The sequence below is a fragment of the Pongo pygmaeus genome, chromosome 22, assembly GCF_028885625.2.
Source record: "Pongo pygmaeus isolate AG05252 chromosome 22, NHGRI_mPonPyg2-v2.0_pri, whole genome shotgun sequence".
NCBI classification, from domain to species: Eukaryota; Metazoa; Chordata; class Mammalia; order Primates; family Hominidae; genus Pongo; species Pongo pygmaeus.
In genome coordinates, this window is record NC_072395.2 from 7,199,614 (window position 1) to 7,225,925 (window position 26,312).

Here is a 26,312-nt window from a genome sequence, read left to right on the forward strand (position 1 = left end):
ATCCACAGTCCATCCCATTCCTTTCCACATTCCTTTACATTCCATTCCACAATCCGTTAAATTTCATTCCAAATTCCACTCCATTCCATTTAATTCTATTCTACATTCCGTTCCATTCCATTCCATTCCACATTCCATTCCATATAATTCCAAATTCGATTCCAATCCACTAAACATTCCCTTCCACGTTCCTTTCCACATTCCTTTGCACGTTCCATTCCACGTTGCATTCCATATTCCACTCCATTGCATTCCACATTCCATGCCATTCCATTCCATTCCATTCCACATTCCATTCCATTCCATTCCACATTCCATTCCTTTCCATTCCACATTCCATTTCACATTCCATTTAACTTTCCATTCCCATTTCCATTCCACATTCCTTTCCAGGTTCCTTTCCATTCATTCCACGCTCCATTGGATTCCATTCCAGGTTCCCTTCCATGTTCCATTCCACATTGAATTACAGTGTCCATTCCACGTTCCATTCCATTCCATTCCACTTTCCATTCCGTCTTCCATTCCATTGCATTCTACGTTCCATTCCATTCCATTCCACTTTCCTTTCTATCTTCCATTACATTGCATTCCACGTTCTATTTTACACTCCATTCCTGATTCCATTCCATTCCATTCCACATACCTTTCCACTTTTCATTTCACATTCCATTCTATTATATTCTACTTTCCATTTCACATTCCATTGCATTCTATTTCATTCCATTAAAATTTTCATTTCATTCCATTCCACATTCCATTCCACGTTCCATTCCACATTCCATTCCATTCCATTCCACATTCCATTCCACGTTCAATTCCGGGTTCCATTGCACATTCGCTTCCAAGTTCCATTTCACATTCCATTCCACGTCCCATTCCATGTCCAATTTCATTCGATTCCACATTCCATTACACACCATTTCATTCCATTCCACATTGCATTGCATTCCATTCCATTCCACTATCAATTCCATTCCATTGCTCATTCCATTGCATTCCATTAAACATTCCATTCCATTCCATTCCATTCCACATTCCATTCCACATCACATTCCCTTCTATTCCACATTACATTCCATTAGATTCCACAATCTATTCCACTTTCCATTCCACGTTCCATTGCACATTATATTCCACGTTCCATTCCATTCCATTCCACGTTCCATTCCATTCCATTCCATTCCACGTTCCATTCCATTCCATCTTCTGAGCCATTCCATTCCACGTCTCATTCCATTTTCCTTTCCATGTTCCATTCCACGTTCCATTCCATTCCATTCTACTTTCCTTTTCACATTCCATTCCATTCCATTAAACTTTCCATTCCACATTCCATAAAACATTCCATTCCATCCCATTCCACATTCCATTCCACTTCCATTAAACGTTCCATTCCATTCCATTCCACATTATATTCCACATTCCTTTTATTTCCACATTGCATTTCACATAACAGTTCGCATTCCATTCCATTCCTTTCTCTTCCATTTCACATTCGATTCCACATTCCATTCCATTCAATTTCATATTCCATTCCAATCCACTTCACGTTCCATTCCGTTCCTTTTAATTCCATTCATAATTCCATTCCATTCCATTACACATTCCAATGCATTCCATTCTGCATTCCATTCCATTCCATTCCATTCCACTTTCCATTTCCTTCCATATAGAATTCCATTCCAATCCACTTTCCATTCCATTCCATTCCATTCCATTGCACATTCCATTCCAAATCCCATTCCATTCCATCTTCCATTTCATTGCATTGCATTCCAAATTTCATTCCATTCCCTTACATTCCACATTCTACTAAATTACATCGCATTCCATTCCACATTGTATTCCATTCCATTGCACTCCATTCCATTCCACATTCCATTCCATTCCATTCCATAATCCATTCCATTCCACATTCCATTCCATTCCACATTCCATTCCATTCGTTTCCATTCCATTCCACATTCTATTCCCAATTCCATTCCACGTTCCAATCCTTTCCATTCCACATTCCAATCCATTCCATTCCTCTTTCCATTCCACGTTCCATTCCACGTTCCACTGTACGTTCCGTTCCACTTTCCATTGCACATTCCATTCCACGTTCCTTTCCACGTTCAATTCCACATTCCATTCCACATTTCATTCCACATTCCATTCCATTCCATTCCACATTCCATTCCTTTCCATTGCACAGTCCATTCCACATTACACCCCACATTCCATTCCATATTCCATTCCACGTTTCATTCCATTCCATTCCATGTTCCATTCCATTCAATTACACATTCCCTTCCACATTCCGATCCATTCCATTCCACATTCTATTCCACGTTCCATTCCACATTCCATTCCATGTTCCATTCCATGTTCCTTTCCATTGCAATCCATTTTGCCTTCCATGTTCCATTCCACATTCCATTCCACGTTCCATTCCACGTTCAATTCCATTCCATTACACATTCCATAGAACATTACATTCCACATTCCTTTGCATATTCCATTCTATTCCAATCCGCATTCCAATCCATTCCATTCCACATTCAGTTTCACATTCCATTCCATTTCATTCCACATTCCATTCCATGTTCCATTCCATGTTCCGTTAAAATCCATTGCCTTAAATTCCATGTTACATTTTATTCCATTCCACATTCCATTCCGTGTTCCATTTCACATTCCACTGGACATTCCTTTTCACATTCGATTCCATACCATTTCAAATTGAATTCTACATTCCATTCCACATTCCTTTCCATTCCATTCCAAAATCCATTCCACGTTCCACTCCATTCCATTGCACATTCCCTTTCACGTTCCATTCCACTTTCCATTCCACGTTCCATTCCACTTTCCATTCCATACCATTCCACTTTTCATTCCATTCCATTACACCTACCATTTCATTCTATTCCACGTTCAATTCCACATTCCATTTGGCATTCCATTGCATTCCATTCCATTCCATTCCACTTTCCATTCCTTTCCAATCCACATTCCATTAAATTCCATTATACATTCAATTCCACATTCCATTCCACATTCCCTTCCTCATTCCATTCCATTCAATTCCACGTTCCATTTCATTCTATTCTACATTCCATTCCACATTCCATTTCGCATTCCATTTCTTTCCATTCCATTCCATTCCACAATCCATTCCATTCCATTCAACATTCCATTCCACATTCAATTATACTTTCCATTCTGTTCCTTTCCCCATTGCATTCCATTCCATACTATTGCACATCCATTTCCACATTCCATTCCTTCCACAATCCATTCCATTCCATTCCATTCCACATTCCATTTCATTCCCTTCCATTCCATATTCCACTCCATTCTACTGCATTCCATTCCACATTCCATTCGATTCCATTCCATTCCATTCCATTCCACATTCTATTACATTGCATTCCACATTTCTTTCCACATTTCATTCCATTCCACAATCCGTTACATTCCACATTCCATTCCTTTCCATTCCATTCCATTTCACATTCCATTCCACATTCCATTCCAAGTTCCATTCCTTTCCATTACACATTCCTTTCCATTCCATTCCTCATTCCATTCCACATTCCATTCCATGCTCCATTGCAAGTTCCATTCCACTTTACATTACACGTTCCATTCCACGTTCCATTCAACGTTCATTCGACATTCCATTCCAAATCCATTCCACATTCCATTCCATTGCATTCCACATTCCATTCTTTTCCATTGCACATTCCAGTTAATATTACACCCCACATTCCTTACCACATTCCTTTCCACGTTTCATTCCATTCCATTCCACGTTCCATTCCATTCCATTCCAAGTTCCATTGCATCTTCCATTCCATTCCTTTCCACATTCCATTTTACATTCCATTCCATTTTTATTCCACAGTCCATTGAAATATCCATTCCACGTTCCATTTCATGTTCCATTTCACGTTCAATTCCATTATATTCCACGTTGCATTCCATGTTCCATTCCATGTTCCATTCCATTTCATTAAACTTTCCATTCCATTCCATTCAAAGTTCCATTGCATGTTCCATTCCATTCCCTTCCACATTCCGTTCCACATTCCATTCCACTGCATTCCACAGTCCATTCCAATTTCCATTCCACGTTCCATTTCATGTTCCATTTTACGTTCAATTCCATTATATTCCACGTTGCATTCCATGTTCCTTTCCACGTTCAATTCCATTCCATTCCACATTCCATTCCATTCCATTCCACGTTCCATTCCATTCCATTCCACGTTCCATTCCATTCCATTCCGCATTGCATTCCACTTTCCATTCCACATTCCCATACACATTCCATTCCAATCCATTCCACATTCCATTCCACATTCCAATCCATTCCATTCCACATTCCATTCCAAACTAAATTGCATTTCTTTCCACATTCCATTCCATATTCGAATCCATTCCATTCTACATTCCATTCAACTTTCCATTCTATGTTCCATTAAATTCCATTGCATTCCATTCCACGTTCCATTTCATTCTATTCCACATTCCATTTCACGTTCCATTTCACATTCCATTTCATTCCATTCCCTTACAGATTCCATTCTACATTCCATTCCACATTCCTTTCCAATCTTTTCCACGGTCCATTCCATTCCTTTCCACGTTCCATTCCATTCCTTTCCATGTTCTATTCCACATTCCATTCGGTTCCATTCCATATTCCTTTGCAAATTACATTACACATTCTTTCGCACGTTCCATTGCATTCCACATTCCATTCCATTCCATTCCACATTCCATTCCACTTTCCACTCCATTCCATTCCACTTTCCATTGTGCATTCCATTCCACTTTCCATTCCACATTAACTTGCATTCCTCTACACGTTCCATTGCATTCAATTCCACGTTCCATTTGACATTGCATTTCACATTCCATTCCACATTACATTTCACAATTCTTTCCATTCCATTCCATTCCACTCCACATTCCATTCCATTCCAATCCACTTTATATTCAATTACATTCCATGTTAAATTCCATTCCACATTCCATTCCATTCCATTCCAGATTCCATTCCATTCCATTCCACTTTCCATTCCACATTATATTCCATTCCATTCTATTCCACATTCCATTCCATTCCATTCTACATTCTTTCCACACTCCATTCCACATTCCATTCCACAATCCATTTCGTTCAATTCCACATTCCTTTCCACATTCTATTCCACAGTCCATTCCATTCTATTCTAAATTCCATTCCACATTCCATTCCACATTCCATTACACATTCCGTTTCACTTTCCATTCCACATTCCATTCCACATTCCATTCCACGTTCCATTGCGATCCATTCCACTATCCATTCCACATTCCTTTCAATTCCATTCCACATTAGATTCCATTCTATTCCAAATTCCATTCCATTCCATTCCATATTCCATTCCACTCCATTCCACATTCCATTCCATTTCATTCCACATTACATTACATTCCTTTCCACATTGCATTCCATTCCATTCCACATTCCATTCCATTACACATTGCATTCCATTCCATTCCAAATTTCATTCCACATTGCATTCCATTCGATTCCACATTCCATTGCATTCCAAATTCCATTCCATTCCATTCCATATCTCATTCCACATTGCATTCCATTCCACTTCACATTGCATTCCATTCTATTCCTCATTCCATTACACTCCATTCCATTCCATTCCATTCCGTTCCATTCCATTCAATACCACGTTGCATTCCACGTTACTTTACGCTTTCAATTCCATTGCATTACACGTTCCATTCCACGTTCCTTTCCTTTGAATTCCACATTTCATTCCATTCCATTCTACATTCCATTCCATTCCATTCTACATTCCATTCCATTACATTCAATATTCCGTTGCATTCCATTCCACATTCTGTTCCATTTAAATACACATTCCATTCCATTCTATTCCATATTCCATTCCTTTCCATTCAACATTCAATGCCATTCTATTCCACATTGCATTCCATTCCATTCCACTTTGCCTTCCATACTCCATTCCATTCCATTGCACATTAAATTCCATTGCATTCCATTCCATTCCACATTCCATTCCATTCCATTCCACTTTGCATTCCATTCCATTCCTTTCCACATTGAGTTCCATTTCACATTCCATTACATTCCATTCAACAATCCATTCCATTCCCGAATCCATTCCATTAAATTCCTAATTCTATTCCACATTCCATTCCGTTCCAATCCACATTCCATTCCATTCCTTTCCACTTTCCATTCCATTCCATTCCATTCCATTTCACTTTCCATTCCATTCCGTTAAATTCCATTCCATTCTATTCTATTCCATTCCATTCCATGTTCCATCCCACATTCCATTCCACGTTTCATTCCATTCCATTACGTTACATTCTACGTTCCATCCCACGTTCCATTCCATGTTCTATTGCATTCCATTCCACATTCTTTTCCATGTTCAATTCCACCTTCCATTCCACGATTGTTTCCTTTGAATTCCACATAACATTCCTTTCCATTAAACATTCTATTCCATTCCTTTCCACCTTCCCTTCCTTTCCATTCCACCTTGCATTCCATTCCATTCCATTCCGTATTCCATTCCACATTCCATTCAATTGCGCTGTACTTTCCATTCCATTAGACATTTCATTTCACATTCCATTACATTCCTCTCCACATTCCATTCCATTCCATTCCACATTCCATTTCATTCCCTTCCACATTTCATTGTATTCCATTCCATATTCTATTCCATTCCACATTCCTTTCCATTCCATTCTATTCCATTCCAAATTTCATTCCATTCCAATCCATTCCATTCCACATTACATTCCTTTGCATTCCACATTCCATTACACTTTCCATTGCATTCCATTCCACCTTTCCTTCCACATTCCATTCCATTCCATTCCACATTGCATTCCATTCCATTCCTTTACATTCCATTCCACATTCCATTCCATTCCTTTCCACATTCAATTCCATTCCATTCCGCATTCCATTCAATTCCATTCCGCATTCCATTCCATTTCATTCCACCTTCCATTACATTCCATTCCGCATTCCATTCCATTCAATTCCATATTCCATTCCATTCCATTCCACATTAAATTCCACTGCATTCCATTCAATTCCACTTTGCATTCCACCTTCCTTTCAATTCCATTTCAAATTCCATTCCATTCCATTCCACACTGCATTCCATTCCATTTCATTGCACATGGCATTCCATTCCATTCCTCATTGCATTCCATTCCATTCCATTCCTCTTTCGATTCGATTCCATTCCATTCCATTCCAATCATTTCCACTTTACATTCCAATCCATTCTACAGTCCATTCCATTCAACCCCACATTCAATTCCATTCAATTTCTCATTTCATTACATTCCACTCCATTCCATATTTCATTGCATTCCATTCCACATTCCATTCGATTACACATTCCATTCCATTCCATATTCCATTCCATTCCATATTCCATTCCATTCCATATTCCATTCCATTCCATATTCCTTTACATTACTTTTCATTCAATACCAAATTCCATTCCACATTCCATTCCACATTTCATTCCGTTCAACTCCACATTCAATTCCATTCAATTTCACATTTCATTACATTCCACTCCATTCCATATTTCATTGCATTCCTTTACACAGTCCATTCCATTCAATGCCATATTGCATTCCATTCCATTCCATTCCACATTCCCTTCCTTTTTATTCCACATTCCATTCCATTCCATTCCACATTGCATTCAATTCCATTCCATTCCATTCCACCTTCCATTTCACATTCAATTCCACTCCATTCCACATTCCATTCCATATTCCATTCCATATTCAAATTCGTTCCATTCCACATTCCATTCTGCATTCCATTCCATTCAGTTCAACATTCCATTGCACATTCCATTTCATTCCAATCCACATTCCATTCCACATTCCATTCCATTCCATTCCACATTCCTTTGCATTCCACTACATTCCACATTCCATTCCACATTCCTTACCATTCCACATAGCATTCCTTTCCATTCCACAACCCATTCCTTTTCATTCCACATTCCATTACATTCCATTCCACTTTCCATTCCACATTCCATTTCATTGCATTCTGCATTCCATTCCACATTCGTTTCCTTCCATTCCATTTAACATTTAATTCCATTCCGTCCTAATCCATATTCCATTCCATTCCATTCCGCATTCCTTTGCATTCCATTCCACACTCAATTCCATTCCATTCCATTCCACATTCCATTCCATTCCATTATGTTCCATTGCACATTGTATTCCATATTCCAATACAATCCATTCCACATTCCATTCCATTCATTTCCAACTTCCATTCCATTCCATTCCATTCCATTTCATATTCCGTTCAACATTCCATTCCATTCCACTCCACATTTCATTCCATTCCACATTCCGTTCCACATTCCATTGCGTTGCATTCCACATTCCATTCCATTCCATTCAAAATTGCATTCCATTCCACATTTCATTACATTCCATTCCACATTCCATTTCATTCCATTTTATTCCACATTCCATTTCATTCCATTCCATTCCACATTCCATTTCATTCCACATTCTTTCCATTCTATTCCATTCCATTCCAAATTCGATTTCATTCCATTCCTTTCCATTCCACATTCCATTCCACATTACATTCCTTTCCATTCCACATTCCATTCAGCTTTCATTTCCATTCCATTCCACACTTCATTCCACATTCCATTCCATTCCATTCCATCTCATATTCCATTCTACAATCCATTCCAATCCATTCCAAAATCCGTTCAACATTCCACTCAATTCCATTCCATATTCCATTGCATTCCATTCCTTTCCATACCTTTCCACATTCCATTCCACATTGCATTCCAATCCAGTCCACCTTCCATTCCAAGTTCCATTCCATTCCTTTCCACATTCCATTCCAATCCATTGCACATTCCATTCCATTCCATTCCACATTCCATTCCACATTGCATTCCACATTCATTTCCATTCCATTCCACATTCCATCCACATTCCATTCCACATTCCATTTCATTCCATTCCACATTCCATTCCGCATTCCATTCCATTCCACATTCCATTCCACATTCCATTATATTCCATTACACATTCCATTCCACGATCCGTTCCATTCCACATTCCACTCCACATTCCATTCCATTCCACACTCCATTCCACATTCCATTCCATTCTATTCCACATACCAATGCATTCCATTGTATTCCATATTCCATTCCATTCCATTCCACATTTCATTCCTTTCCATTCCATTCCAATCCATATTCCATTCCATTCCATTCCACATTCCATTCTTTTCCATTCCATTGCACAATCCATTCCACTTTCCAATCCAGTGTCCATTCCATTCCACATTCCACTCCACATTCCATTCCATCCCACACTCCTTTCCACATTCCATTCCATTCTTTTCCACATTCCATGGAATTCCATTCCATTCCATATTCCATTCCATTCCATTCCAGATTCCATTCTTTTCCATTCCATTGCACATTACATTCCACTTTCCAATCCGCCCTCCATTCCATTCCACGTTCCAATCCACATTCCATTCCACATTCCTTTCGATTCCATTACTCATTCCATTCCATATTCCATTCCATTCAATTCCACATTAAATTCCACTTTCCATTACATTCCATTCTACCTTCCATTCCACGACTAATTCCGCTTTCCTTTACATGTTCCATTCCATTTCATTCCACGATACGTTCCATTTTCCATTCCATTCCATTCCACGTTCCATTCCATTCCGTTCCATTCCACGTTCCATTTCAATCAGTTTCACAATCCATTCTACATTCCATTTCACATTCCTTTCCACATTCCGTTTCACATTGCATTCCATTCCATTCCATTCCTTTCCACATTCCATTGCATTTCATTCTATTCCACATTCCATTCCATTCCGTTCCAACTTCCATTCCTTTCCTTTCCAGATTCCATTCCACATTCAATTCCATTCAACCCCACATTCAATTCCTCATTGCACTCTACGATCCGTTCGACATTCCTTTCCATTTTTCATTCCATTCCATTCCACGTTCCATTCCATTCCATTCCACATTCCATTCCATGTTCTGATCCATTCCATTGCACATTCCATTCCATTCCAATCCAAATTCCATTCCATTCCATTCCACTTTCCATTCCGTTTCACATCCCATTCCATTCGATTTCACATTCTATTCCATTCCATTCCACATTCCATTCCATTACATTCCACATTTCATTCCATTACATTCAACTTTCCATTCCATGTTGCATTCCACAACCCAATCCATTACGTTCTATTCCACATTCAATTCTGTTACATTCCACATTCCATTCCGTTCTATTGCACATCCCATTCCATTCCATTTTATTCCACATTCCATTCCATTTCATTCCAGATTACATTCCATTGCATTCCACAATCCATTACATTCCATTCCACATTCCATTCCTTTCCATTCCACATTCCATTCCTTTCAATTTCGCATTCCATTAGATTACATTGCATTCCTTATTCCATTCCATTCGATTCTGCATTCCATTCAATTCCATTCCATTCTATTACACATTCCTTTCCATTCCATTGCCCATTCCATACAATTACTTTACACATTCTATTCCACATTCCATTCCACATTCTCTTCCACGTTCCATTCCATTTCATTCCATATACTATTCCATATACTATTCCATTCCATTCTTCAATCCATTACATTCCATTAGACATTCCTTTCCATTCCATCGCATTCCACATTCCATTCCATTCCATTCCATTCCGCGTTCCATTGTATTCCGTTCCATTTCACTTTCCATTCCACATTCCTTTCCACATTTAATTCCATTCCATTACTTTCTATTCCACATTCCATTGCACAATCCATTCCACATTCCATCCACATACCATTCCATTCCATTCCACATTCCTTTCCACATTCCATTCCACATTTCATTCCACATTCCATTTCACATTCCATTCCACATTCCATTGCTCTTTGCATGTCACATTCCATTCCACATTCTATTACATTCCTCATTGCATTTCACATTCCATTTCACATTCCATTCCATTCCGTTCCATTCCACATTGCATTCCACATACCATTACATTCCATTCCACATTCCATTCCATTCCACTACACAATTCGTTTCTCGTTCCATTCCCCTTTCAATTACACGTTCCAATCCACTTTCCATTCTATTTCATTCCACATGCCATTCCACATTCCATACCACACTCCATTTCACATTCCATTTCACATTCCATGCCATTCCATTCCACATTCCTTTCCGTTCCATTCCATATTCCTTTGCACATTCCATTGCACATTCCTTTGCACGTTCCATTGCATTCCATTCCACATTCCATTCCATTGCATTCCACATTCTATTCCATTCCATTCCACATTCCATGGCACATTCCATTCCATGTTCCATTCCACGTTCCATTGCATTCCACTCCATGTACCATTGCATTCCATTCCACTTTCCATTTCAATCCATTCTGGTTTCCATTTCAGATTCCATTTCACATATAATTCCACATTCCATTTCTTAATCATTAACATTCCATTCCATTGCACTCCACATTCCATTCCATTCTACATTCTATTCCATTCCATTACAGATTCCATTCCCTTCCATTCCACATTCCATTCCACATGATATTCCATTCCATTCTATTCCACTTTCCATTCCATTCCATTCCACATTCCATTCCATTCCATTCCACATTCCATTTCACATTCCATTCCATTCTATTTCACTTTCCATTCCACATTCCTTTCCATTCCATTCCGCATTCCATTCCCCTTTTCATTCCATTAAATTCAACCTTCCATTCCATTCCATTCCACATTGCATTGCACGTTCCGTTCCTCATTCCATTCCATTCCATTCCACATTCCTTTCCAGATTCCATTCCACATTCAATTACACATTCCATTCCACATTCCATTCCACATTCCATTCCACATTCCATTCCACATTCCATTTCACATTCCATTGAACATTCCATTCCGATCCATTCCACAATCCATTCCATATTCCGTTCATTTCCATTACCCATTCGATTCCATTCCATTCCACATTCCATTCCATTCCATTCCACTTTCCATTTAATTTTATTCCACATTCCATTCCATTTCATTCCATATTCTATTCCATTCCATTCAATATTCAATTCCATTCCATTCCAACTTGTATTCCATTCCATTCCACTTTGCATTCCAAATCATATTCCATTCCATTCCGCATTCCATTCCATTGCATTCCATTCCATTACATATTCCATTCTACGTCATTTCACATTGCATTCCATTCCATTCCATTCCACTTTGAATTCCATTTCACATTCCAGTACATTCCATTCCACGTTCCATTGCAAGCCTTTCCTCCTTGCATTTCATTCCATTCCATTCCACATTGCATTCCATTCCACATTCTTTTCCACTCCATTCCACATTCCATTCCACATCCCTTTCCATTCCGTTCCACATTCCATTCCTCGTTCCATTCCATTACAGGTTGTATTCCACATTTCCTCCTCTTTCAATTCCAAATTGCATTTCGTTCCATGACACAATTCCATTCCACATTTCATTCCACAATCCATTCCACATTCCATTCCACATTCCAACTACATTCCATTCCATTCCATTCCTCATTCCTTTCCATATTCCAATCCATCCCACATTCCATTCCACTTTCCTTTCCATTCCTTTCCACATTCCGTTCCACATTCCATTCCACGTTCCATTACACGTTCCATTCCATTCCATTCCATTCCTCTTTCCGTTTCTTTCCATTTCACTTTCCATTTCACTTTCCATTCTACATTTCATTCCACTTTCCATTCCATTCCATTCCACATTCCATTCCATTCCATTGCACATTCTATTCCACATTCCTTTCCACTGCATTCCACATTCCACTCTATTCCATTCCACATTAAATTCCATATTCCATTCCTTTCTATTACACATTCCTTTCCATTAATTTCTACATTACTTTTCAAATTCCATTCCACATTCCAGTTCACATTCCACTGCATTTCCTTCGCCATTCCAATACATTCCTTTCAACATTCCATTCCACTTTCCATTCCATTGCCTTCAACATTGCATTCCACATTCCATTCCACGTTCCATTACATTGCATTACACGTTCCATTCCACGTTCCATTCCACATTCCATTCCATTCCATTCCATATTCAATTCCACATTCCATTGCATTACATTTCACAATCCATTACACATTCCATTCCACATTCCATTTCAAATTCCATTCCGTTCCATTCCACATTCCATTCCACACTCCATTCTACATTTCATTGCACATTGCATTCCACATTCTATTCTAAATTCCATTCCGTTCCATTCCACATCCCTTTCCACCCTCCATTCCACATTCCATTGCACATTCCATTTCGGTCCATTCCACAATTCTTCCCACATTCCACCTCACATTCCATTCCACATTCCACTCCATTGCATTCCACATTCCATTCCACAATCCATTCCATTCCATTCCAGAATCCATTCCTTTCCATTCCACATTCCATTCCACATTCCATTCCAATCCATTCAACATTCCATTCCACATACCCTACCAATCCATTCCACATTCCATTCCACGTTGCATTCCATTCCATTCCACATTCCATTCTATTCCCTTCCGCATTCTATTCCATTCCACTCCACATTCCATTCCATTCCAATCCACATTCATTTCCATTCCACGTTAAATTTCACCTTCCATTCCTTTCCATTGCACATTCCAATCCATTTCATTCCACATTACATTCCATTCCATTCCACTTTGCATTCCATTCCATTCCGCATTTCATTCCATTCCAGATTCCATTCCATTCCATTCCATTAAATTCCAAATTCCATTCCACATTCCATTCCATTCCACTCCACATTGCATTCCATTCAGTTCCACATTCCATTCCATTCCATTTCATTCCATTCCATTCCATCCAATTCAATTCTACATTCCACCCCACGTTCCATTTCCAGTTCCCTTCCATTCCATTCTACGTTCCGTTCCATCTTCAAATCCACGTTCCATTCCACTGTACTTTCAATTGATTTCCACATTCCATTCCATTCCGTTCCACATACTATTCCATTCCATTCCACATTTCATTCCTTTCCATTCCACCTTCCATTCCAATCAGTTCCATTCCATTTCATATTCCGTTACACATTCCATTGTGTTCCGCTGCACATTCCATTCCATTCCACATTCCATTCCACATTCCATTCCATTCCATCCCACATTCCATTCCATTTCATTCCACATTCCATTCCATTCCATTCCACATTGCATTGCATTCCATTCCATATTACATTCCTTTCCACAATCCTTTCCATTCCATTCCATTGCATTCCAAATTTCATGCCATTCCATTCAGTTCCATTCCACATTCCATTCCCTTCCGTTCCATTCCATTCCATTGCACATTCCATTCCCTTCCATTCCACATTCCATTCCACTTTCCATTCCATTCTATTCCCCATTTCATTCCACATTCCATTCCATTTCATTTCACATTCCATTCCATTGCATTCCACATTGCATTCAATTCCATTCCATATTCCATTCCTTTCCAATCCACATTCGATTCCATTCCACATTCCATTCCATTCCATTCCACATTCCAGTCCATTCCATTCCACATTCCATTCCATTCCATTCCACATTCCATTACATTCAATTCCACATTCAATTCCATTCCACATTCCATTCCGTTCCACTTCCCATTCCGTAGCTTTCCATTCAATGCCAAATTCCATACCATATTCCATTCCATTCCATTCGAATCCACATTCAATTCCATTCCATTCCTCATTCCATTGCATTCCATTTCATTCCACATTCCATTCCATTCCATTCCACATTCCAGTCCTTTCCACAGTTCATTCTATTCTACATCCCATTCCATCCTTTCTATTTAATTCCAAATTCCATTCCACATTCCATTCCAGCTTCCATTCCTTTCCATTCCACATTCCATTCCATTTCATTCCACATTCCTTTCCATTGAATTTCTCATTGCATTCCATTCCATTCCACATTCCATTCCATTCCATATTCCATTCTGTTCCATTCCATTAAATTCCAAATTCCATTCACAGTCCATTTTATTCCACTACACATTCCATTCCATTACATTGCATTCCACATTCCATTCCATTCCATTTCATTCCATTTCATTCCATTCGTTTCCATTCCATTCCATTCCATTCCATTCTACGTTACATCCCACGTTCCATTCCATGTTCCATTCCATATTCCATTCCATTTCGTTCCTCATTCTATTCCATTCCTTTCCACTTTCCATTCCGTTCCATTCCACTTTCCATTCCATGTTGCATTCCATTAAATTCCACATCCCATTCCACTCCGTTCCATGCTCCATTTCATTCCGTTCCACATTCCATTTCACATTCCATTCCCCATTCCATTTCTCATTCCATTTCATATTCCATTCCACATTCAATTTAACATTCCATTCCACATTCCATTTCACATTCCACGTTCCATTCCACTCCATTTCACATTCCTTTTCATTCCACAATCCATTGCATTCAATTCCACAGTCCATTACTTTCCATTCCAATTCCATTCAATTCTGTTCCATATTCCACTCCACATTCCATTCCACATTCCCTTCCTTTCCACATTCCATTCCACATTGAATTCCATTCCATTCCACATTCCAATCCCCTCCATTGCATTCCATTCCTCATTGCATTCCACATTACATTCCCTTCCAATCCACATTCCATTCCATTCCATTCCATTAGTCCTTCCATTCCAATTTCCATTCTGATTTCCATTGCGCGTTCCATTACACGTACCATTTGACGTTCCATTCCACGTTCCATTCCATTGCATTCCACATCCCTTTCCACATTCCATTCCTTTCTATTACACATTCCATACCATTCCATTTCATTCCATTCCGAATTCAATTCCTTTCCATTCCACATTCCATTCCATATTCCATTCCATTCCTTTCGACATTCAATTCCATTCCATTCCACATTCCTTACCATTCCATTCCATTGCATTTCACATTCCATTCTATTCCATTCCACTTTCCATTCCACATTCCATTCCGTTCCGTTCCACGTTCCATTCCACATTAAATTTCATTCCATTCCACCTTCCATTCCTCATACCATTACGTTCAATTTAACATATCATTCCATTCCATTCCAGATTACTTTCCACATTCCATTCCATTCCACGATCCATTCCATTCCATTCCACATGCCATTCCACCTTCCATTCCATTTCATTCCATTCCACATTCCGTTCCTTTCCATTCCATTACATTCCACATTCCATTCCATTGCAATCCATTCCTCATTACATTCCATTCTTTTCTGCATTCAATTCCATTGTATTTCACCCTCCATTTCATTCCATTCCACATTCCATTCCATTCCATTCAACATTCCATTGCACTCCATTCCTTTCCACATTCCTTTCCATTCCTTTACGTGTTCCACTACATTCCATTCCACATTCCTTTCCACATTCCATTCCACGTTCCATTCCACATTCCATTCCCTTCCATTCCACATTGCATTCCATTCCATTACACGTTCCATTAAACGTTCCTTTCAAAGTTCCATTGCACGTTCCATTACACGTTCCATTAAACGTTCCATTCCCCATTCCATTCCATATTCCATTGCATTCCATTCCACATTCCATACCATTCCATGGCATTCCATTCCACATTTCATTACATTATATTCCACATTCCATACCATTGCACTCAATTCCATTCCACAATTCATTCCATTACATTCCACATTCCATTCCATTCCATTCCACTTTCCATTGCACATTCCAGTCCATTTCATTCCACATACCAAAACATTGCAGTCCACATTCCATTACACATTCCATTCCACTTTCCATTCCACATTCCATTCCTTTCCATTCCACATTCCGTTGCATTCCATTCCACATTTCATTACATTCCCTTCCACATTCCTTTCTTTTCCATTCTACATTCCCTTCCACATTGCAGTCCATTCCATTCCATTCCGCTTTCCATTCTACATTCCATTCCATTCCACATTCCATTTCACATTGTACTCCATTCCGTTCCACATTCCATTCCTTTGCATTCCACAATCAATTCCATTCCATTCAACATTCCATTACTTTTCATCCCACATTCAATACCACATTCCATTCCATTCCATTCCAAAATCCATTGCATTCCATTCCATTCCACATTCCATTCCATGCCATTTCACATTCCATTCCATTGCATTCCACAGTCCACTCCATTCAATTACATTCGAGACCACATTCCATTCCATTCCATTCCATTTAGCACTCCATTCCATTCCATTCCACTTTCCAATCCATTCCATTCCATTCCACTTTCCATTCCATTCCATTCCTCATTCCTTTGTATTCCATTCCATTCCACATTCCATTCCTTTCCATTCCATTCCACATTCTTTTCCATTCCATTCTAAATTCCATCCGGCATTACCTTCCATTCCACTCTATTGCATTCTTTTCCATTCCCCATGCCATTCCATTACATTCCACATTCCTTTCCACATTCCATTCCATTCTATTCCACATTTCATTCTACATTCCATTCCATTCCATTTCAGATTCCATTCCATTCCATTCTTCATTCCATTCCATGTTCCATTCTAACTTACATTCCATTCCATGCCACATTCCATTCAATTGATTTTCACATTCCATTCAATTCCATTCCACATTCCATTCGTTTCCATTAAACGTTCCATTCCTCAATGAATTCCTTTCCATTCCACATTCCATTAGATTCCATTCCACATTGCATTCCATTCCATTAAACATTCCTTTCCCTTTCTTTACACATTCCATTCCAATCGATTTCACATTCCATTCCATTCCATTCCACATTCCATTACCCTTTCGTTTCCATTCCATTCCACATTCCATTCCATTCCATTCCATTCCACATTCATTTCCATTCCAGTCCGCATTCCATTCTGCATTCCCTTCCTTTCCATTCATTTCCATTCCATTCTATTGTTTTCCAAAGTCCATTCCATTCCCTTCCATTCCACATTCCATTCCATTACATTCCATGCCGTACTCCATTCCATTCAATTCCATTCCATTCTACAATCCATACCATTCCATTCCACATTCCATTCCATTCCATAGCAAATTCCATTCCACATTCCATTCCATTCCATTCCACATTCGATTCCATTCCATTCCACAGTCCATTCAATTCCATTCCACATTCTATTCCATTGTATTTCACCTTCTATTCCATTCCATTGCATTCTAGTCCATATTTCATTCCATTACACATTAAACTCCATTCCATTGCATTCCATATTCCATTCCAGATTACATTCCACTGCATTGCACATTCCTCTCCATTACATTCCAAATTCAATTCCACGATTCACTCCATATTCCAATTCATTTCATTCCACATTCCGTTCCTTATTCCATTCTATGCCATTCCACATTGCACAACTCCATTCCATTCCATTCCACACTCCATTCCATTCCGTTCCACATTCCATTACATTCTGTTCCACGTTCCATTCTACATTGCATTCCACAATCCATTCCTTTCCATTCCAAATTCCATTCCACATCCCATTGCACATTCCGTGGCACATTCCTTTCCACTTTCCATTCCTTTCCATTACACATTCCGTTCCACATTCAATTCCCTTCCATTCAACCTTCCATTCCACATTCCATTCCATTCCATTCCACAATCCATTCCAAATTTCATTCCATTCCATTCCACATTGCATTCCATTACTTTGCACATTTCATTGCATTCCATTCCATTCAAATCCACATTCCATTCCATTATATTCCACGTTCCATTCCATTCCATTCCACATTGCTTTTCATTCCATTCCGCATTCCATTCCACGGTCCATTCCACTTGCCTCTCCATGTTAAATTCCATTCCATTCCACTTTCCTTTCCGTTTTGCATTCCACATTCCATTCAATTCCATTCCACCTTCCTTTCCATTCCATTCAACATTCCTTTTCTCATTCAATTCCATTCCATTCCACTTTGCATTCCATTCCATTCCATATTCCATTCCATTCCATTCCGTTACATTGCTTTCCTTTCACATTCCATTCCATTCCATTCAATTCCACATTCCATTCCACTCCATTCCATATACCATTCCATTCCTTTCCACATTCCTTTTCCTTGCATTCCACATTCCATTCCATTTCATTTCAAATTGCATTAGACATTCCATTCCACGATCCATTCTACGTTCCATTCCACGTTCCACTCCATTCGATTCCTCATTCCATACCATTCCATTCTATTCCATACTGGATTCCATTCCATTTCATTCCACGTTCTATTAATCATACCATTCCATTCCATTCCACATACCGTTGCACATTTCATTGCTTTCCATTCCACGTTGCATTCCATTCCATTCCTCATTCCATTGCTCTCCATTCCACATTCCATTCCACGTTCCATTCCACATCGCGTTCCACGTTCCATTCCACATTCCTTTCCACATTCCATTCCTCGTTCCATTCCATTCAATTCCACGTTCCTTACCACATTCCATTCCATTCCATTCCACTTTCCATTCCACACTGCATTCCACATTCCATTCCACATTCCATTCCACATTCCATTCCATGTTCTATTCCAAGTTCCATTCCACGTTCCATTGCATTCCATTCCACTTTCCATTCAACATTGCATTCCATTAGATGCTACATTACATTCCCCATTCCATTCCACATTCCATTCCACATTCCAATACATTCCGTTCCACATTCCATTCCACATTCCTTTGCATTCCATTCCACATTCCATTCCACATTTCATTCCATTCCAGTCCGACTTCCATTCCACATTCCGTTCCATTCCATTCCAAATTCCGTTCCATTTCATTCCACATTCCATTCCGCATTCGATTGCACTTTGCATTCCATTCCAGTCCACATTCCTTTCCACATTCCATTTGATTCCATTCCACATTGCATTCCACATTCCATTGCACATTCCAATCCTTTCCATTCCTCTTTCCATTCCACTTTCCATTCCTTTCCATTCCACCATCCATTCCACATTGCGTTCCACAATACATTCCACATACCATTCCTCATTCCATTCTTTCCACATTCAATTCCATTCCTTTCCGTGTTCCATTCCATTCCATTCCACGTTGCATTCCAATTTCCATTCCATTCCGTTCCACGTTCCATTCCACATTCTATAGCCCATTCCATTCCATATTCTACTACACATTTCACTCCCTTTCCACTCCACTTTCCATTCCACGTTCCGTTCCATTCCATTCAACTTTCCATTCCACATTCCCTTCGAAATTCCATTACTTGTTACAATCCATTCCATTCCAAATTCCATACCATTCCATTCCATTCCATTCCACAATCCATTCCATTCCTTTCCACATTCCATTCCACATTCCATTCCATTCTATTCCACATTCCATTCCGCATTCCATTCCGCGTTCCGTCCAAATTCGATTCGTCATTCGATTCCACGTTCCATTCCACGTTCCAATCCATTCATTTCCACTTCCCATTCCACATTTCATCTCATTCCATTACACTTTCCTTTCCACATTCCATTCCACATTCCATTCCACATTCCATTCCACATTGCGTTCCACATTCCATTCCATTCCGTTCCGCATTGCATTCTACATTCCTTTCCATTACATTCCACATTCCATTCCACCTTACATTCCATTCCATTTCTCACTCCATTCTACGTTGGATTCAATTCCATTCTACGTTCCATTCCACTTTCCATTCGGCATTCCATTGCAAATTCCATTCCACTTTCCATTCCATTCCATTCCACTTTCCATTGAACATTCCGTTCCTTTCAATATCACGGTCCATTCCATATTCCTTTCCACAATCCATTCCAAATACCATTCCAAGTTACATTCCACGATCCAAACCACGTTCCATTCCACGTTGCATTCCATTCCTTTTCACGTTCCGTTCCACAGTCCATTCCACATTCCATTCCATTCCATTACACATGCCATTCCATATTTCTTTCCATTCCATTCCACATTCTATGCCACATTGCATTCCATTCCATTCCGCAATCCATTCCACTTTCCATTGCCTTCCATTTCACATTCCCCTCCATTCCAATCCATTCCATTGCACCTTCCATTGCATTCCATTCCACTTTCCATTCCACATTCCTTTCCATTCCATTCCACATTCTATTCCACTTTCCAATCCATTCCATTCCACTTTCCATTAGATACCATTCAACATTTCATTCCACATTCCATTCCATTCCATTCCACGTTCCATTCCATTCCATTACTCGATCCGTTGCCTTCCATGCCATTCCATTCCATTTGATTCCACATTAAATTCCATTCCATCCTATCTTCCATTCCATTCCACATTCCATTCCTCTCCATTCCACATTCCATTCCACTAGATTCCACATTCCGTTTGATTCCATTCCACATTGCATTCCACATTCCCTTCTACATTCAATTTCATTCCATTCTTTTCCATAATCCATTCCATTCCATTCCACATTCCATTCCACTAGATTCCACATTCCGTTTGATTCCATTCCACATTGCATTCCACATTCCCTTCTACATTCAATTTCATTCCATTCTTTTCCATATTCCATTCCATTCCATTCCACATTCCATTCCATTCCATTCCTGATTCCATTCCATATTCCATTCCACATTCCATTCCACGTTCCAATACATGCCATTACACATTCCATTCAATTCCATTCCACATTCCACATTCCATTAAATTCCATTCCACATTCCATTCCATTGAATTCCGATTTCATTCCGTTCCATTGCATTACACATTCCATTCCATACCATTCCACTTTAAATTTCATTCCATCCCATTCTATTACCCATTCCATTCTATTCCATTCCACAATCCATTCCATTCCTTTCCACATTCCATTCCACATTCCATTCTATTCATTCCACATTCCATTCCATGTTCTATTCCATTCCATTCCACCTTCCATTCCATTCCATTCAAATTCCATTCCATTCAATTGCTTATTTGATTCCATTCAATTGCATTCCACATTCCATTCCAATCCATTCGAATTCCATTCCATTCGTTTCTATTCCTTTGCACATCCCATTCCACATTCCATTCCAAATTCTATTCTAGGTTCCATTCCATTTCATTCCACATTCCATTCCATTCCATTCCACGTGCGATTTCATTTGATTCCTTATTCCTTTCCACATTCCTTTCCGCATTCCATTCCAAATTCCATTCCATTCCATTCCACGTTTCATTCCACATTGCATTCCATTCCATTCCACTTTCCTTTCCACATTCCATTCCACATTACATTCCTTTCCATTCCACTTTCGTTTCCACATTCCTTTCCACATTACATTCCTTTCCATTCCACATTCCGTTCCACATTCCAATCCACATTCCAATCCACATTCCATTCCAGTCCATTGATACTCCATTCCACATTCCATTCTATTACATTCCACATTCCATTCCACATTCCATTCCACATTCCATTCTGTTCCATTTCTCATTCCAATGCCATCCTTTCCACATTCCTTTCCACATTCTACTGCATTCCATTCCACGTTCCATTCCATTCCATTCCACATTACATTCCACTTTCTGTTCCACATTCCATTTCACCTTCCATTCTATTCCATTCCGCGTTCCTTTCCATATTCCATTCCGTTCCATTCCACAATCCATTCCACATTCCATTCCATCCCATTCCACATTCCTTTCCACATCCCATTCCACATTCCTTTCCACATCCCATTCCGTTCCATTCCACATTCCATTCCTTTCCATTTCAGATTCCATTCCATTGCATTCCACGTTCCATTCCACGTCCAACTCCATTCCATTCCACTTAGCTTTCCACATTCCATTCCACATTCCCTTCCACATTCCATTCCATTCCATTCCACATTCCATTCCGCATTCTATTCCATTCCATTCCACATTCCATTCCCCATTTCATTCCATTCCATTCTATTCCACATTCCCTTCCATTCCATTTCACATTCCATTCCATTCCACATTCCTTTACATTCCATTCCATTCTATTCTGCTTTGCATTCCACGTTCTATACCATTCCTTTCCACTTTCCATTCCATTCCTTTCCACATTCCATGCCACTCAATTTCTTATTTCATTCCATTCCTTTGCATACCACATTCCATTCCATTCCATTCCCATGCCTTTCAATTCCATTCCATTCTATTCCACATTCCAATCCATTCCATTGCACATTCCATTCAATTCCATTCCACATTCCCTTTCAGATTGCATTCCACATTCCATTCCACATTCCATTTCATTCCTTTCCACATTCCCTTCCACATTACATTCCACATTCCTTTCCACATTCCAGTGTGCATTCTATTCCTCGTTCCATTCCACTTCATTCCACTTTGCATTCCATTCCATTTCACATGCCATTTCATTTTATTCCACATTCCATTCCTCAGTCCATTCCACATTCGGTTCCACATTCCTTTCCGTTCCATTGCACATTCCATTCCATTCTATTCCACATTCCATTCCTTTCCATTCCACATTGTTTTCCACATCCCATTCCATTCAATTCCACATCCCATTCCATTCAATTCCACATTCCATTCTACATTCCATTCCACATTATATTGCACTCCATTACATTCTATTCCTCATTCCATTTCACATTCCATTCCACTTTCCATTCCATTCCATTTCACATTCCATTCGACATTCCATTCCTTTCCTTTCCATTCCACATTCCATTGCATTCCATTCTACATTCAATTTCACATTCCACTCCATTCCATTCTCTTCCACATTCCATTCTATTGCATTCCCTTCAATTCTACATTCCATTCCATTCCATTCCACATTCCATTCCATTCCATTCTATTCCACATACCATTGCATTGCATTCCACATTCCATTCAGTTCCATTCCACATTCAAATCCACATTCCATTCCACATTCCATTCCGTTACATGCCACTTTACATTCCACACTCCATTCCACGTTCCATTCCACAATCCATTCCTTTCCACATTCCCTTCCACATTCCATTCCATTCCATTTCAATTTCAATTCCATATTCCATTCCATTCCATTTCACTTTCCATTCCGTTCCATTGAATATTCCTTTCCACATTCCATTCCATTCCATTCCACATTGCATTCCACATTCTATTGCATTCCATTCCACATTCAATTCCAAATTCCCTTCCGCATTCCATACCACATTCCAGTCCATTACATTCGACAATACGTTTCGCATTCCATTCCACATACCATTCCATTCCATTCCACATTCCATTCCATTTCATTTCACATTCCATTCCACGTTCCTTTCCATGATCCATTCCACATTCCATTCCACTTTCCACTCCACATGGCATTTCACATTCCATTGTATTCCGTTTCACATTCCATTCCACATTCCATTCCATTACTTTACAGATTTGATTCCACATTCCACTCCTTTATCCATTCCATTCCATCCCACATTCCTTTGTACATTCCATTCCATTGCCTTCAACGTGGCCTTCCGTTTTCCATTCCACATTCCGTTCCACATTCCATATCATTCCATTCCATTCCATTCCACAATCCATTCCATTCCATTCCACTTTCCATTTCACTTTGCATTCTACTTTCCATTCCGTTCCATTCCACATTCCTTTCCGCTTTCCATTCCTTTCCATTGCACATTCCATTTCATTCCATTCCATGTTCCCGTCCACCTTCCATTCCACATTCCATTCCACATTCCATTTCACTTTCCATTCCACATTTGATTCTATTCAATTCCACATTCCATTCCATTTTTTTCCACATTCCATTCCACTTTCCATTAAAATTTACATTCCAATTCTGATTCCACGGTCCATTCCACTTCCCATTCCACTTTCCATTCCATTCAATTCCACGTTCCATTCCACATTCCTTTCCATTCCATTCCAGTTTTCATTGCCCTGTCCATTCCACATTCCTTCCCACATTACTTTCCTTTCCATTCCACGTTGCATTCCACATTCCATTCCATATTCCATTCCACATTCCATTCCATACCATTCCATATTCCTTTTGCTTGCACTCCAAGTTCCATTCCATTCCATTCCACATTCCATACCACATTCCTTTACACATTCCTTCCATTTCATTCCTCATTCCATTCCAATTTCCATTCCATTCCATTCTACTTTCACTATTACTTTCCATTCCGCTTTCCATTCCATGTTGCATTTCATGTTCCATTCTATTCCATTGCACGTTCCATTCCATTCCTTTCCGCCTTTCATTACACTGCATTCCATATTCCTGTCCACATTCCATTCTCCATTACATTTCACATTCCAGTCCACATTGCACCTCTCTTTCCGTTACATTCCACGTTAACTTCCATTCCAATCCACATTCCATTTCATTCCATTCCACCTTCCTTTTCATTGCATTCCACATTCCATTCAACATTCCGTTCCACATTCCATTCCATTCCATTCCAGTTTCCATTCCACATTCCATTGCAAATTACATTCCATTCCATTCTATTCCACATTCCATGCCATTCCTTTCCACATTCCATTCCATTCCATTCCACATTCCATTTAATTCCATTCCACATTCCATTCCATGTTCCTTTCCATTCCAAATTCCATTCCCTTCCATTCCATTCAATTTCAAATTTCATTCCATTGCATTGCATTCACCATTCCACTCCATTCCACAACGCATTGCTTTCCATTCCATTCCATTCTATTCAACATTCTATTACAATCCATTCCACATTCCATTCCATGTTTCATTCCACATTCTATTCCACATTCCATTCCATTTCATTTCACATTCTATTCCAATCCATTCAACATTCCATTCCACTTTCCATTTCATATTTCATTTCACGTTCCTTTCCATGTTCCATTCCATGTTCCATTCCACTTTCCATTCCACATTCCATTCCATTCAATTCCACATTCCATTCCACATTCCATTCCTTTCCATTCAACATTGCATTCCACATTCCATTCCATTTCACATTCCTTTACACATTCCATTCCATTCCATTACACATTCCATTCCTCATTGCACTCAAGATTCCATTCCATTCCATTCAAATTTCCGTTCCACATTCTATTAAACATTCCATTCCACACAATATTCCGTTCCTTTCTCATTACATTCAACGTTCCATTCC